The sequence below is a fragment of the Halichoerus grypus genome, chromosome 3 (genome assembly GCF_964656455.1).
Source record: "Halichoerus grypus chromosome 3, mHalGry1.hap1.1, whole genome shotgun sequence".
Taxonomy (NCBI): Eukaryota; Metazoa; Chordata; class Mammalia; order Carnivora; family Phocidae; genus Halichoerus; species Halichoerus grypus.
Window position 1 is genome coordinate 203977573 of NC_135714.1, and position 16381 is coordinate 203993953.

At 37.6% G+C, this 16381-nt stretch overlaps 1 protein-coding gene across 2 annotated transcripts in view; it reads left to right on the forward strand.

Annotated features, from left to right (window-relative positions):
* Positions 1-16381, forward strand: part of CSMD1 (CUB and Sushi multiple domains 1) — a 2059737-nt gene that overhangs the window by 284958 nt on the left and 1758398 nt on the right. The gene's annotated exons all lie outside the window — the stretch shown is intronic.

The window sequence follows — 16381 nt, forward strand, 5'->3', positions numbered from 1 at the left end:
AGCCAGATGCCCAGGTAAGTCCAAAGTAGCCTGCTCCAGTAGCCACTTGGAGCTACGTTTACATCTTCTCTTTGTTCTTAGAATTGCTTCACAGCTATTCTGGGGACAAAGATGCTCCTTTAGATATTTGAAGCTTTTAGAAACACCACCTTCTCATTTGGTTAGGCTTGAAATGAATGTCAAGGATGGCCCTGAAGAGAAAATAGGCTACAGACATTCATTTTGTTTGCATACATAGTTTTCCTGACTGGCAGGGATGTAGGGGAGTGATGGAGCAGCTATTCAGTATATGGAACATACGGAGTTAGGTGTTTGCTACCCGTGCACACCACCTCCGTAGGAGTCAGCTTTCCAAGTGCCTCCCTCCAGCTCCACCTTTGGCTTCGCCTCTACTTCTATATGTAGGAAAAAGAGGGCAGAAGAGTGTATGGAGACTAGAATAAATGCCCTAAGTTATTGGTTTTCAGACTATACTTCTCAGAAATGGAGGTTTCTGGAACTGCATCAAGAATCACTTTGGAGTCTATTTTTGTGTGTGGTGTAATCACAGACCTGTACCCCTGAAACACATAATACATTATATGTTAATTAAAAAAAGAATTCAAAAAAGAATCACTTTGCAGGTGCAGGTTGGCAGAAATGAGGAGGATGGGGTCACTGAGTGCTCTGGGTCCTGACCTCTGTTTTGTCAGGAACAGCTCTAATTTTTGATACTTTTTTAAAGATTTTATTTTTAAGTAATCTCTGCACCCAACATGGAGTTCAAAGTCACAGCCCCAAAATCAAGAGTCACCTGCTCTATGGACTGAGCGAGACAGGCACCTCTCTACTTTCTGATATTTTTATGTGAGAATTGTACATATCATTTCATTAAAAAAACTACTGAATGATGACGAGATTGAAATCTATTGCAAGACCTCACTGGTTGGTTCTTCTCCCAGTTAGCTCCATACCAACTTAAACTAACCTCTCCTACATAGCATTCCTCCTGTACTTTGAGTAATTGTCTAATAAATCTGAAACTAATTTGGTCTAAAGTGTTAATGGCTGATAATGATTTAATGTGTTTCCCCACCCAGGGAACACATTTGCATTTTAATAGAGGTCTTACTGGCAATTTTCTTAACTCAAATGAATGACTTTAATGGTGGGCATTTGAGGTGCAGTAGGGACCAATTTTGGCAGAAGAACTTTTTCAGTATCCCTAAAATCACACCATGTGGTCAAAGCACTCTGATATTACTGCCACTTATGCCTGCAGATTCATCCTTGTAGGAAATTTTACTCTGTTTTTGTGAGCCTTGCATGTAGTCAAGCACGATTTTGGGGAATTGTGTTCTCTCATCCATCAGTGCTGGATTTCTGCTAATATATATCCAAATTAGGGCTCTCTGAAATAAAAACTTGAGCTGTCACAGTTATATACATACCTTAGCACTGGACCAAACTTTAACAGCCCCAAAAGAAAGGGAGAAACAAAGCATATTTCATATTACAAGTTAAAACAGAGAAATAAGTTGACAATCAGTCATGATTATCCATTCATGAAATTTTTACTAATTGCTTAAAGAAATTCTGTGTATCTACTCATCAAATATGGACAATAACGGATTCTAAATACCTTAGTATCTCAAAGCCTGTCCTTTCTGTTCACTTCCATGTAACTCATCTTCACTCTGACCGAGCAAATGACAAATTTCCCTAGGGGCCACTTCTGCATTGACTTGGGGAAAAAAGTTGGCCGTCCAAACTGATTTGCTAGTCTTGTATCCCTCCCTTTGTGTTACTAACTTGATATTTTCAGGGCACTCCCACCTGTGCCCTGTACTCTTCAAAGGTTTTTAAATATCAGAAAAGAGTGGTCGGAAATGACCAATGTAAAGTGATATTCCCCACACTCAAGAGTATTTGCGCTTAGTGACGTCCTCAGCCAATTGTGAATAATGATGTTGTCCTGAAAATCATGAGTGGAGGTCAAGGACTAGTGGATTCACGGATAGTCCAAAGAAATGAAATAGAAGAGACTCGGTCTGTGACATCAACTTCAATAGCGGTCAGTCCCATTAAATGACTTCCAAAGGGGTCAATAATTTCTTCTTGGTGGCTCTTAACATGCATTTTATAGAATTTCTCACGAGAAAGTGTCCTTTGTAGCACTTTTGCTAAATCACATATTTTATACCACTGACTTGAACTGCAACTTTTACCTCTGGTGAGATGAATATGTAACCTCAGCAAGCGCAGTGCCTTCTCCCACATCAGGCACTTAACAAGCCAGGTACCCTTACTTGTAGCATCACCACCATTTGGTTGACATAATAATTATCAAGATGGGACAAAACTCCACAGGTCAGGGTGCTGTCTTAGATGTTTGAATGCTATCTTCTGAGGGGGTGTTAAAAAAATGTAACCAAGTAAATTTGAAGATCTAATTGGCTTTATTAGGCTACACATAATTTGGGCAGCATCACATCTGGCATGTGCAGAGATGCTCTGGGCAGGCTACAGAATGGAAGGTTTTTAAAGGAAAGAGGGTGGAACAAGAATTTATTAGCAGAAGAAAAGAAAAGCTTCATTCAGTCAAGGTCACTTTCCCTTAGGAGGGTGGACAGGGGTCTTATCATGCTGATTACCTCATCTTCTTTCTTTTGGGGAGCTGGAAAAGGCCCATGTGATAGATTACCTCACTGATGCTGACCAAAAAATTCCTGACTGATGCTTAAGCCTATATTTCTGGGGGAGGTTGACACTGCAGTTAGGTTACAGATTGGCCCAGCTTTGGTGATTTGGGCTAAGTGATGCCATTTTGAGCCTGTGATTTTCTTTTTAACTGGGGGGTTGGGGGGAAATCTTTTGAAGAAAATTCTAAGAGAAATCTTTTGAATTGTGTCTAGGCTCAGAGTCTACTAGAATTAAAAGAGAAAAAGAAAAAACACACACACACACACTCTACCTACACTAGTCATAGATGTATTAATGGCCCTTCCTATTGTGAAAATATTTTCTAAAGTGGTGTTTCAAATTTAGTGCCAACATTTTTTTTCTCACTCTTCTCTGTCCTTTGTTGAAAAACTATCAAATTTTTCTATTAGACCTTTTTCAGGATGGTTGTCCCAAAAATAGTTTCTCTGGAAGGCAATTTTGCTTTACAGAAATAAAAAGTACTATTCGTATCTTTGTTTGAAAATGCAGCTAATACTGAACATCGTTTTATCTAAGAATAACTGATACCTGAACAAAACCACTTAACTTTAATCCGAAAATTTGTGCTCTAAGTTCTCAGTAATCGTCAAAACAGAAGTTGACTTTGGCCTTCCATGTGTAGGATGGACAGAAAATTATTTAGATGAGCTTTGTTTGAGAGATGTAATTATGTTGGCAATCTCACGTGTTAGCATGACCTGCATCTTTTCCTTCCTGTTTGACTTTTGAAGCATGATTTACATAAAAGGGCTGTTTTTGCAAAAAGTGTTCAGAATTTTATCCATTTTGCTAAGGTTTCTCTTATAATACCACTTTATTTAAATTAAATGTTTTCTGAAACATCATTCCATCCTTTTCTTCAATTTTCTTGGCTTGTGGCTCACTAGCCCATATGCCTAAGGCAGACCCGTCCGGCACCTTACCTGCTATTCAGGTATACAACCAATGGCATGTCCAATGGCATCAGGACCCAGGAGACTCCTTCAACAGAAGCTATTTTCTAGTTATACACATTTGTTTAGCTATTTTGTATTTATTTATTTATTTGTTTATGTCTTTATTTATTTAACTTAAACTTTACTTAGTTAACATACAGTGCAATATTAGTTTCAGGAGTAGAATTCAGGAATTCATCACTTACATCTAACACCCAGTGCTGAACACAAAAGTTACCTTGCTTAATCCCCATCATCTATGTAGCCCATTCCCCACCCACCTCCATCCATCAATCTTCAGTGTGTTCTCTATCCTTAAGAGTCCCTTATGGCTGGGGTCCCTGGCTGGCTCAGTGGGTTAAGTGTCTGCCTTCAAATCAGGTCATGATCCCAGAATCCTGGGAATGAGCCCTGCATAGGGCTCCCTGCTCAGTGGGGAGTCTGCTCCTTGCCCTGCTCATACTCTCTCTCACTCACTCTCTCTCCGAAATAAATAAATAGAATCTTTTAAAAAAATAATAATAATAAAAGAATCTCTTATGGCTTTTTCCCTCTCTCCTTTTTTTCTTTTCCCCGTTCCCTTATGTTCATCTGTTTTCTGTCTTAAACTCAGAGAAAGACAAATACCATATGATCTCACTCATATGTGGAACTTAAGATAACCATTTTCTTTTTAAATACTGCCTCCCCTCAAGTTTCCTCTGGCCCTCTTATTAGATGTATTTTGAGATTTCTCATTTTAGTCTCCATGACTCCTGACATATTTAAAATATGTATGTATTTTCTATCTCACAGTCTTCCTGGGCTGTATTTTGTGTGCTTTTCTCAAATTTTCCAAATCACTATTTTTCAAGTTGGCTTAGTTTCCTATTCAAACTATCCGATGATATTTTTATGTAATGAACCATGTTTTTATTACTAGAATTTCTAAACCAATTATTTTATTAGAAGGCTCTATTTATTCTTATGGTTCCTAGTTTTTTAAGGCTTTGGCAATTTCAAGTATATACATTGTAAACTTTCATTTAGAGCTTTCTGTAATTTTTAATTTGTGTTTTTGTTTGTGGTCTGAGTGGACATTACCTTTATCTTCCCACCTCCTATCTTTTCCTCCCAGTGATTTCTTTTTTCAAGTGGTTGGGACATTGATGGGGACTCACCAGCAGCAGGATGTTTGCTTTGCTTTCCACATGTAACTTAGACTGTGGACTATGTCTTGCGTGGGTGAAGCATGTATCTTTGCGAGGTGTTCAGGCGTTCATTGGTTCCTGGCCAGTTTTCACATTTACTTCTTGTTTTTGAGTCTCTCATTCAAGAAACAACTGTGAATTTTGATTTCACACTCATAATCAGCACCGGCATGGGCCTCCGCTCTCCCGTGGGGAGTGTTTGTTTTCTACGGGCAGCCAAGGAACTTCCTTGCTACCTCTTCCCACATCCATGGAGAGAGTTCTTCTAGTTCCTGTTTAGAGGCCACGGCAGCTCCAAGTGACTCGAGAATTTATAGAACTACCATTGTTCCCAGTTGCTGCATACATTAGAGTCTGCAACCTAGACTCACTTCTGTAGCCCCCAGCTCTGCCATTCTGAGTTGCCTCGCCATTTTTACCAGTTAAGAATTCCTCTCTCTTAATTGTGAACTCAACTAGGTACCAAATATGACACTGTTTTATTTTATTCAGAATTCCCATGTGATGAGAGTGAGAAGAAATTCTGTTCAGGTCAATTCATCTACCATGGTGGGTGTATTCGTCTGCACAGGCTGCCATAACAAAGCTGCTGACAGCCCCAATCCCATAACAGACTGGAGGGCTTACACAATTCTGAAGGCAGAAGTCCAAGGTGAAGGTGTCGACATTGTTGATGTCTTTTGAGGCCTCTCTCCTTGGCTTGTCTATCCTCTGTCAGTGTCTATGTCCTAATTCCTCTCCTTGGAAGGACACTGGTTACATTGGTTTAGGGACCCCCCTAATAATCTTATTGTAACTGAATTACATTGTTAAAGGCCCTATCTCCAAATACAGTCACAATCAGAGATACTGGGGTTTAGAACTTCAACATAGGAGCTCTGGAGGGCCACAATTCATCCCATGAGAGTGAAGAAGTCTTCTTCTTAACACTTAAAAAAAAAAATCTGGCTGGATTGATATCTATAATAATAATATTAAACACCAGGAATCGAATAATTCAGTGCACTCTTTCTGATGGCCTACCTCAAAGATAGATTATCATGTGGTAGTCAGTGTTCTTTAATTTAGCTTTGTTTTAAAGAAGACTGGTAAAAGGTGCCTGTGTGACTCAGTTGGGTAAGCATCTGCCTTCAGCTTAGGTCATGATCCCAGGGTCCTGGGATCAAGCCCCACATCAGGTTCCCTGCTCAGCAGGGAGTCTGCTTCTCCCTCTTCCTCTGCTGCTTCCCTTGCTCTCTCTCTCAAATAAATAAATAAAATCTTAAAAAAAAAAAAAAAAAGAAGACTGGTAAAGATGGATGATACATTGTGACTTATCAAGAGGGTAGGCACCACACCCTCATTGCTCCCATAGTAGGTCCTTTGCATAAGCCTTTTAGCAACATGTGCTATCTCCCAAGTACTGACAATAGTGAGATGAACAAGACACATCAGGTTTCAGTGTTCAGGAAGTTTGTGTTCCACAAGGGAGGAGAGAAAACGCCTACTTATTTAATGACAACAATTTGTATTCTAAAAGGAATAAAGAATCACACCAAAACTCCTCCTTTTGCCTGTCTTGTTACTCATTTCCATTGCCATCCTGGGAATTGGGTCAGAATCTGCTTTCTAGGCTGCCATCCATATAGCCGCCCACTAAGTCCTATATTGGTCTGTCTTCCTCAATCCTGGACAATCCATGGTCTTCAGTGAATCCCTACTTCTAATGTCATCATTACTGCACTGTGTGATCATTTTTGTCTCTGTTCCTCAACATGATTAAAGACATGACTTTGGAAGCCAGATATTTTCTGAATCATGCCCCAGTTCTGCTTTCTGATCTTGGAGAAAGTAATTTTAACTTCTCTGAGTCTGTTTCTTTATATTTAAAATAAGCACGTAGGTTCCTTACCTTTTAGTATTGTTGTAAAAATTAAAATAAGACTATGTATATAAAGCTTTAACAATGCTGTCTACTGCACAGTACATATTAGATAAATGGAGGTTATTTTTTTATTGATATTTTCCACAGGGCTGCTGGTGTGATCCTTCTAAACCTCAAATCTGATCACGTTAAGTCCCTAAATAAGATCTGTTGATAATGTTCCTCAACATCATGATAAAGGTCCTTTGTAATGTGGTTTCTATTACTCTAACCCTAAACTTTGCCAAGCTTCAATTGAATGAATTACTCATGGCTTTATGGAATGAGAAGCTTTTATGATTTTCCTTTCCTTTTATAATTCCACTGGGATGCCCTTTCTAAGACTTTCCTCCCTTTGCTCAATCTGGTTAACTGTGTCTGTCTTTGATGTCAGAACTCAAGCATTATCTTTCCCAAATGCTTTCTTTCCCGGATGCCTCTGAAGACAGCCCTCTGTGTCTCCCTCTCTGAAGAAACTAGATTTCATAGAGCTCTCATCATGTAAGGTCCCATCTAGAGGTTTATTAAAGAGATTTTTATATTGTATGGGCAGCGTCACCTCGGGGCTGGATTGCCACTTTTCTAAGGAAGCTGATTTTCCAATAGTGGAGCCCAGGAATCTGTATTTTGTAAGTGCATCCAGGTGATTCTGACACAGCTAGTTCACCAAACAAAGTTTCTCAGAAGACTAGGCACTCTCCAGGGACTCTCCACAACTAAGGACAGGGTATTATCAATGCCTATTTTCAATCATATTTTGAAATAATAGTTTTAATGGGCTGATTTGTAAATTGTGTAATTTTCAAAACAAAACATGAATGTGTACGATGATAGAGCAGAAACATTTTTATGTAACAATTATAAAGCCAGGTGATTATACTTAGCACAACATTACATTGATTGGTAGCTGGCAGACTTCCCATCTCTCTTAAGGAGATATATTTTCTAAGCATCTAATGTAAATGTTTTGTTTTAAAGCAAAGCCTGCTGGAAATCTTTCAGTGTTCCCTGATACTCTGTGGTTCTAGAATCTAGTCTAGAGTCTGTCCTTGGAATATGGTACCTAGAGTCTGTCGACTTCTAGAACAGTAGTCTGCTCGGTCTACTCTGACTTTCAGCCTGTGATCTGAAGTCTAGTGAGCTCTGCCAGTGGAAAAAGCAACTCTTTCTGGAAAAGAACATTAATGAAGTGGTCAGGAGAATTTGAAGCAAAACAGGAAGATTTTTGTTCAGAAAAAAGTGTCTCCTAAAATATGTAGTTATAGGGGTGTCTGGGTGGCTCAATTGATTGGGTGTCCAACTCTTGATTTTGGCTCAGGTCATGATCTCAAGGTTGTGAGATGTAGCCCTGAGTCAGGCTCCATACTCAGCAGAGTCTGTTTGAGATTCTCTCTTCCTCTGCCCCTCCTCCCGTAAACATGTTCTAAATAAATAAATAAATAAATAAATAAAATCTTAAAAAATAATAAAATATGAGGTTATCATCATTCAATATTATTAGCAGGAAATATTAGCTTCATGGTTTAAGATATTGTGTTGGATACTGGTAATTAAATAATAAAAAGTAATAGATGGTTCCCTCTACTATGTTGCTCATTTTTATAGCTCGAGAGATGAGATATGCATGAATGATCATTATCAATTCAAGACAACATCAAAGATACTAAGAATGGACACAACAGACAATTTTGGTGTCCATAGGTCTTCTGCGGATTCCTAAAAGTGGTATTATACCTAGGGGAGTATCTATACTGCATTAGTGATGTCAGAAAGGTTCCAGTAACAAAATAGATCAGTGCAGAGTATGTTAAAAGGATATTTAGAAAAGAATGTGATATGCACTCGACAAGAGATATAGGGGCCAGAGTGTGGAGCCCCTTCTATGCCAGAGTATTATAATACAGAATATGTAAAAAATTCTACCCTATAGGCACACTTACCAGTCAAAAAAAAGTCATGAGATGGTATAGTTCAGGGTTACCCGAGAAGAAGGGTGTGTTCATCCTCTACTCTTAGAGAAGATCATTGGTTCTCTGACCGAGACAGAGTAGCTGGGTGTCAGTGTGTGTTTGTGTTTCGGGGGCCCATGGATTTAAGGTCTTGGCGTATGTGTTATATCTTTGGATGACATGGCGTGCCCCTCTGGTAGACGCTGGATCGTCTTACACCACTCCTGTTTCCTAGAAGTGTCTTTCTTAGAATGGGATCTTTAGAACATAGAACTATGTGTTATTTTTAAGAGATTTGATGGCAACTATGTTTTGTAAGCCCTCATTAAAACAAAGGTAAACAGTTTTTTACTACAGGACTGCTCAGAGCCTTTTCTGTGCTACAGGGTGGCAAGGCTCATCAACACGGAGATTCGTCATGAGCGTCTTCCAAACCTAGTGAGCCCTGTTACTTCTGTGTCCGCCCCCTCCTTCTCCTCTGGACACACACACATATCCAGAGTCCTCAAAGGACAAACACTGCATTAAACAAACACGCACAAAAAAAAAAAAAAAAAAAAAAAAAAATTGGGGGAAAATGTGTTTTCTAGAAATAACCAGTAGGATATAAAGATGGTTAAAGAAGAAGTGTATGGAAATAGAAAATGTAGGGTTGATCAATGTGGTGGTGTTAGGTGAAAAGTGTTCTGTAATCACCCCCAGTCAGAAACTCTATAGAATGAGACAAGCGTCAGGTGAGAAAGAAAAAAAAAAAAGCTATAAAAATTCAACTTTGTAAAGTTGTATCTTATTCAAGGAAATGTTTATTGAAATCCACAGCAAAAATAAGTAAATTAATAAACATTATTCTACTTACTGCAGTAAATGCTGTAATCAAGTCCTAGCACACTGATTTGTGTTTACAGTTATGGGGTGTGGAACTTTGAGGGTATGTTCAGAAATGTGTCAATTCATTCACTAAGTAATAGCTACCTATGCAATAGGTATGGAATACAATGGAATACAATGGAATACAATGTATGGAATACCTATGGAATACAATGAGACACTAGGTGCTGAATAGACTAGGGAGTAAGTAAAAATCTATCTTCTAGGTATGCTTGGGGAAAATACAGGGATTACAAATGGAAACTATTTAAGTGACAGTAAAAGACATTACCAATACATTAAAAGAGAGAAGTGGATAAATTATAAATGTTCTCTGGATTCTGGAAGAGGATGATGCTAGAGACTAGGGTTTGAATATTCAGGCGAACAGTCAGATGTCTGCTTATCCTAATACTTTCTCAAATTTGCATTCATTGAATTTGAGTAAAGCCACATTGAGATCTTTTTTAAAGATCTTTTTAAATTAAAGCCATGGGACTTCTAAGTCAACTGTTCCTTGATCTTAAGATTTACTTTTCTGGAAATAGATAGAAATTCTTAGTCTGAAATTACTGCTTGAATCAATGGAGAAATGTAGATCCTTCTGGAAGGTGATATGCAGCAAGGTGTATTTGGAAAAACTTTTTAGTTGATTCTGTTATACACACTATGCTCTATTCTTTGCACACTCTTCCACCTTGTGCCAGCCAACTAGGACCACTGGTTTATATTATGTAGGCAAGAGCATCAGACACTAAACTTTGCAAAGAAAATTTGGGGGAACCTGGGTGGCTCAGTTGGTTAAGCACTCAACTCTTGATTTCAGCTAAGGTTATGATCTCAGGGTCATGAGATCGATCGAGCCCCATGTTTGGCTCTGCACTGGGTGTGGAGTCTGTTCTCTCTCTCCCTCTCCTTCTGTCCCTCCCCCTGCTTGAGCCCTCTCTTTCTCTAAAAAAAAAAAAAAAGTTTAAATTTTGCAAAAAATTTGGACTCTCTTTCAATGGATGTATACCAGTATTTTTTCTGCCAGATTTTGCATCTAATTGATATTGTATAATAAGCCACCTCATTCAAATGCAAATTATAAATAGCATACAATAATTCAGATACATAAACTGTGACCAGTAGAAATAAAAGTATCACCCTATTTTTTTCAGAATATCAAATAATCATTCTTTTTTGAGAGCACATATTTAAAAATTGATTTTTGGGGTCCTAAGGGTAAATTTCTCATTTTAAAATATTTTTAAAACTGTGCAATCTAGGATTAAAATGCATAATTAACTTTCCAGATATTTTCAAGTGAATAATAACTTTGTTTTAATAATGCTACCAATTAAATTTCCAAAGTGAATGAAGATATGATGAATCCCTGCATTATTATTCAGTTTGCTCTTTGTCATTTTTCTGGAAACTATGTTATTTCTTTCATTCCCCAGAATAGTTAAAAAATTCTACATTAAAGACTTTCTAGTTACTAACATCAGAAATATGGCTCTATTAGTGTTTATTAAGAATGTTTCTTGGGAAACCATACTTGCGATCTTAAATTTGTTGCTGAATAGTAATAAGGCTCCTTTTGTAATGGGGCGTATATATATCCTCATGCTAAATCTATCATATGGCTCATAATTCATAAATGTCTTATGATTTTTTAAGGTGGTAAATATTTTTATTTTTCATGTTATTTAAAAAAATGTTTTGACTATTGCTCCAGTTTGATCTGCAAGATGTCATTTCCCTCAAGGTTATTTTGGTAAGGTTGTTCATTCAAGCCTTTGTTCAAGGGTGGTTCTCAGAATGGTTACTTCAAATAGGAGGTCAACTAACACAGATTTATAATCCAATCAGACTTCCCCTGGCCATCCAGGTCTGAGAGATAGTGCAACCCATTGACTCTTGATGGAGTTTTATAGGACTCTTCATCCTGAGGAGACTCAGAGAGTATGTGTTTTCAGTAAATCTTAACTCAAGGTTTTCTAAATCTTGTTTCAAGAAACTAATGTTAAAAAGTAGTTAGAAAAAAGAGAATCTTTTGAATTGTTATTACTGTGCCCTTTTCTTCTCCCTTTTTTCCTCCTTCTCCTTTCTTCCTTTCCTCTATTCCTCCTCTCCTCCTCTCTTCCTCCTCTCCTCCTCCTCTTCTCCTCCTTTTCCTTTCTTCTTTTAGAGGGGAAAGGGGGATTTGAAAGGAAATATGTGTGCACCTGGCCCACTTCATGTTCACGTCTACCTCCTTGGCTCCTGGCTCAGAACCTGACAATGTGGAGCTCATTACCTATTGCTTCTCATTTTTATTGTTATCTGTTTTTCACTTTCTAATCACTTTTATAGAGATGTCCTTCCCCTTTATTCATTAACTGATTTTTATTGAGGCATAATTTATATAAAATGAAATGTACCCATTTCAATGGTATAGTTTGATGACATTTCAAACAACGTATATATGGATATATAGATGTATATATAGATGTATTCCCTTTATATTTTAAGTATTTTCCTTTTGGGGGAATAGATCTAGTTCATTACTTTTATTAATGACACTCAATTATTAGATTAATTAAAACATTTAGCAAACCATTCTTAGGTTTTTCCTCATTTGAAACATCTTGGCTCTCTTTTAGACATGTTTTCAATTTAACATGGATATCTTAATTATTGTAAATTTAATAAAAACCTGGTGATTATTGAGCAATGAGCTGTCATCAAGTAAACCTACACCTTTATACACAAAAACTTTGTAAGAGCAAAGTAAAGTAAACATGCAGGTTAATAATAAAGAACATTTAAATTTTTAAATAGCATTTAATATATTTGTTAATAAGATAATAAATAAAATCATTTATGCAATTAATCTCAATTTGTAATATTCCCCAAATTGGTGGGTTTTTAAAAGTCTTTTTTTTATTTTGATTCCAGTATAATTAACATACAGTGTTATATTAGTTTCAGGCAGACGATACAGCAATTCCGCAATTCTGTATGTTACTTAGTGCTCATCACGGCAGATGCACTCTTCCGTCCCAGGCACCTGTTTCACCATCCCCACCCCTCGCCCCTCTGGTAACCCTGTGCTTTCCTCAGCAACACATGTACTAAAATATTCACCAAATTTGAATCTCACTTTTTGGCTAGAAAACCAGAGATCCTCTCTCTAATTTCTTTGTTTGGTTTTATTACTTTATTTATAAGATGTCAAGATTTTTGTTTCATAGTTGTGAAGTTTACTGATCTTAATAGGTTAGTAGTAGCATGCTTCTCTACTTATTAGGAAAATAACCCCATGTTTAACAAAATACTTCCTTTGTGGCTTTCTGTATTCTAACATAAGCAAGATGAATGTATTGAAGCCATGTATTATGAGAGAGTTATCGAATCAAAGCCTGTCATGTTCTAATCCTACTCTATGTATCCAGATGTAAATATTAATCTTCTAAAACATTCTATTATATCTTAAAAACTTATTTTCTTATTCCTGCTCAGAGGATTTAACTCCCTTTCACTCTTTGCATGGTCAAGTCCTGTTCATCCTTCAAAGCTAGTTCAAGTACCATATGATTCCCTGACAAACCAATCCTGAAATACGTCTTCTTTCAATGAAGATAGAAATTAACACAATACAGTCTCTGTGAGGTGAAAAATTATGTCTAGGGACAATGATGTGTGTCTAAAATCTTCTAAAATTTTTTCTGACATATGCTTTCATATTTTACCAAATACATTTTAAGATCCTAAAGACAGGGTTTTTTTTTTTTTCTTTTTTTTTTCCTTTTCTTGCATTTGCTCCCCAAATCTTTGATTTACTTCACAATTTTACCTTCTGTGAAAATAATAAAGTTGAACATAAGAAAGGCCAGTGCATAAAGATGTTCAAATACATCATTCTGTATCTAGATATTCTGAAATTTAATTGTGTGTACTGAGTCCCTACTATATGAAGCAAAGAGTGGAAGGAAATTGTAAAGAATTTGAAGGCATGAGTTTATCTCCTTCACTCACTCATTTTCCTACAGGAGGTAAAGCACAATGAAAATAGTGAAACAAGAAGTGTGATTACATGCTCAAATTATTTTCTCAGACTTCTGAGGAAATCAAACAGAAAGTTATAATAAAAAATATTCCTGGGCTAGACCTTTGAGTTCCATGCACTTTTTTTTTTCAGTCTAAACTTGAAGTAGGAGAATTACAATAGAAGTGGAAAGAACACTGTGTAGATGTATAGCGATCTGTTTCTAAATAACCCATAATTCCTAGGAGCATACACATCCTAATTTTTAACATCAATGTGGCAAGGTTTAAATATGTCAAATCACAGTTTGAATGAAATTGATCACCTATTTCAAGAATGATATTTCGTAAGATATTGTATTAAGCGTATTTATTTATATAACCACAAACTTAGTACTATTACATACACATTCCATTTTATTTACATTTCTTGAGAAATAGGTTCAAATTCATCACTGAGTAAAACAATTATATGAAGAGAATAATATGAATATGATTCCAACCGCTAAAGGAGAAGAAATCAATAAGACTTTTGGTTGAGATTCTCACAGTATGTGTATTGTGTAAGATTTTAGAAAGTCAGCCAAGAGAGAAATTAAATATGCATAAAATGTAGAGACATCTTTTCTCATTTTTAATAAAGGGATGTTTAGAATGTCACAGCGCTCATAAACAGCTATGGGCAAGGAAGAAATATTTCTTTCTTTCTTTTTATTTTTATTTTTTCTTCTTATTTTTAAGAGAGAAAAGTATTATCCATAGTTCTGTTGAGAAACAATGAGTGAAATTTAATTTCCTGATGACTTTTTCTCCTTTTCTTTCCCAGACTATCGTTTCTCTATTTTATTCCCACCTCATTGATGTGCAAAATTCTTAGGAGACATGCTGTAAGACAACAGAATGTGTTATCTAGAAATACATGTTTGTAGCATATATTTACAGATGGTTAAGGTGTTGTTATTCCGTAAAGAGTCTGGGGATGTTTACAAGATATAGGTGATGAGATCTCTTATGTTTATATTCTTATCAGTTAAATTAGAAAGGGTATATTTTGAAGGATAACCATGCAGAGAATAGCATGTGCTCCGTGTTGGATGGACAGCCCTAACCACTGCTAGGACAAGTGGATTTGGGTAAAACTATGGAAGACAGTATATAATCTGGGTCATGACAGGGATCCAGAGCCACTAAAGGACAGAATGATGGGTGGTGAGATGTGCAAGCTGTGGTTTTTCTCAAATATTAGGGTTTGGAGGCAATTTTATATGGAGTGTCAGGGACAGAGTAAAGCCATTTGCTTAAAACAGAGAGGTCATATTGATATAGAAGCAGAAAAGGATGGATGAAATCCAAGATAGACCATTTGGAAGTTATCCTTTAAGAAAAGGGAAGCATTTGAATGCAGTAAGCACTGAGCAGGCTTTGAGGACCAGAGCAAATAACAGAATTAATCTTTCCAAATATGGCATCCTACAAGTCACTGACTGAGTGATGGAAATACAAAAGCCTAGAAATCTAGGAGGATGTCCACACTAAAGGAACGTTTTCCCAGTGCTATGGACAATAGTTAGTTGGTCAAAGACACAATCAGTGATGGCAAAGCAGGGCCATGGGGAGGAAAGGAGCATCATACCAACTAGAGTTGGGTGGATGGTAACATTGGAGTCTGGCGTGTGTGTGCACGCTTATAAAATTAGGATGGCAAAATCGAGGTAAACCAATTGGTTAGGACTTTTCACGTTAAAAGGAAAAGTCACCCTGTTTCAGGTTACAAGCAGCTCTGTTTTTATAGGATGAATTTTTTTTTTTTTTTTAATGGTAAGAAAGGTAAATGGCCCTAACACCAACGTAGGTTTAGGACAGTTGGCACCTGGGACAGCATTCAGACTTTATGGCAGTGATAAGGATTCGATAGCGACACTAGCAGTTCACTGGAGAAACAGAGACCTCTCATCCCCTCACCAGCCAGTGTCTGATGCTCTGAATTCAGAGACCTTCACCATCAGGGTAGCTCAGGCTCTATTCTGTTTCACTTCCCCTGATACCCAGCTACCTGCCATTAGAGATTCTCCGCTTCCCTCCGAGATGCATAAATGCTGCCTCCTCTGGACGCATATGGCATAACAATTGCTGGTCCATCACCTGTCACCTGTCTGCTTGCAGGCTGCAAATCGATGCCCCGTGTCAGAGAAAGTGTGTGTTCTTTGCTCAGGAAATGGGAAGAGTGATATATGGAGGTCTTGTGCAAGGAGCTTCTCTCAAAGAAGTGCACAGGCAGGTGGCTCAGACAGTATCTTCCAACCGGAGCATTCAGAAAGTACCTTCCCCTGAGTCACCGCTCGCTGCTGGCTACAGGTATGCCTATGTCTGGTGCCTCAACTTACCAAACCACACACACACGCATACACACACTATGCATACAGCCATCACAACATAGCGCACACACACCACAGATACCACATACACAGCAAACACCTCACGCTATACACACCATGCTCACACACACCTCACACCACGACACACACACACACACACACACACACACACACACCAAATGCACACATCACGTAGCTCACAGCCCACACCTCACACGCCGTGCACACAACCACCACAGACGCAGCAAATACCTTCCACCACACATGCTATACACACATACATACTACATGAAAGCAAAATCCTCAAGTTGTCACCTACAACTATTATATGAATGTGCAGATTCTACAGATAAGGGAAGATATAAGAAAATCTACAAAAACTGTCCCTGTGTCCCTATCTCAAATAACCAAAACTTATTAAGAACTTTGAGACAAGCAGGACCGAAAA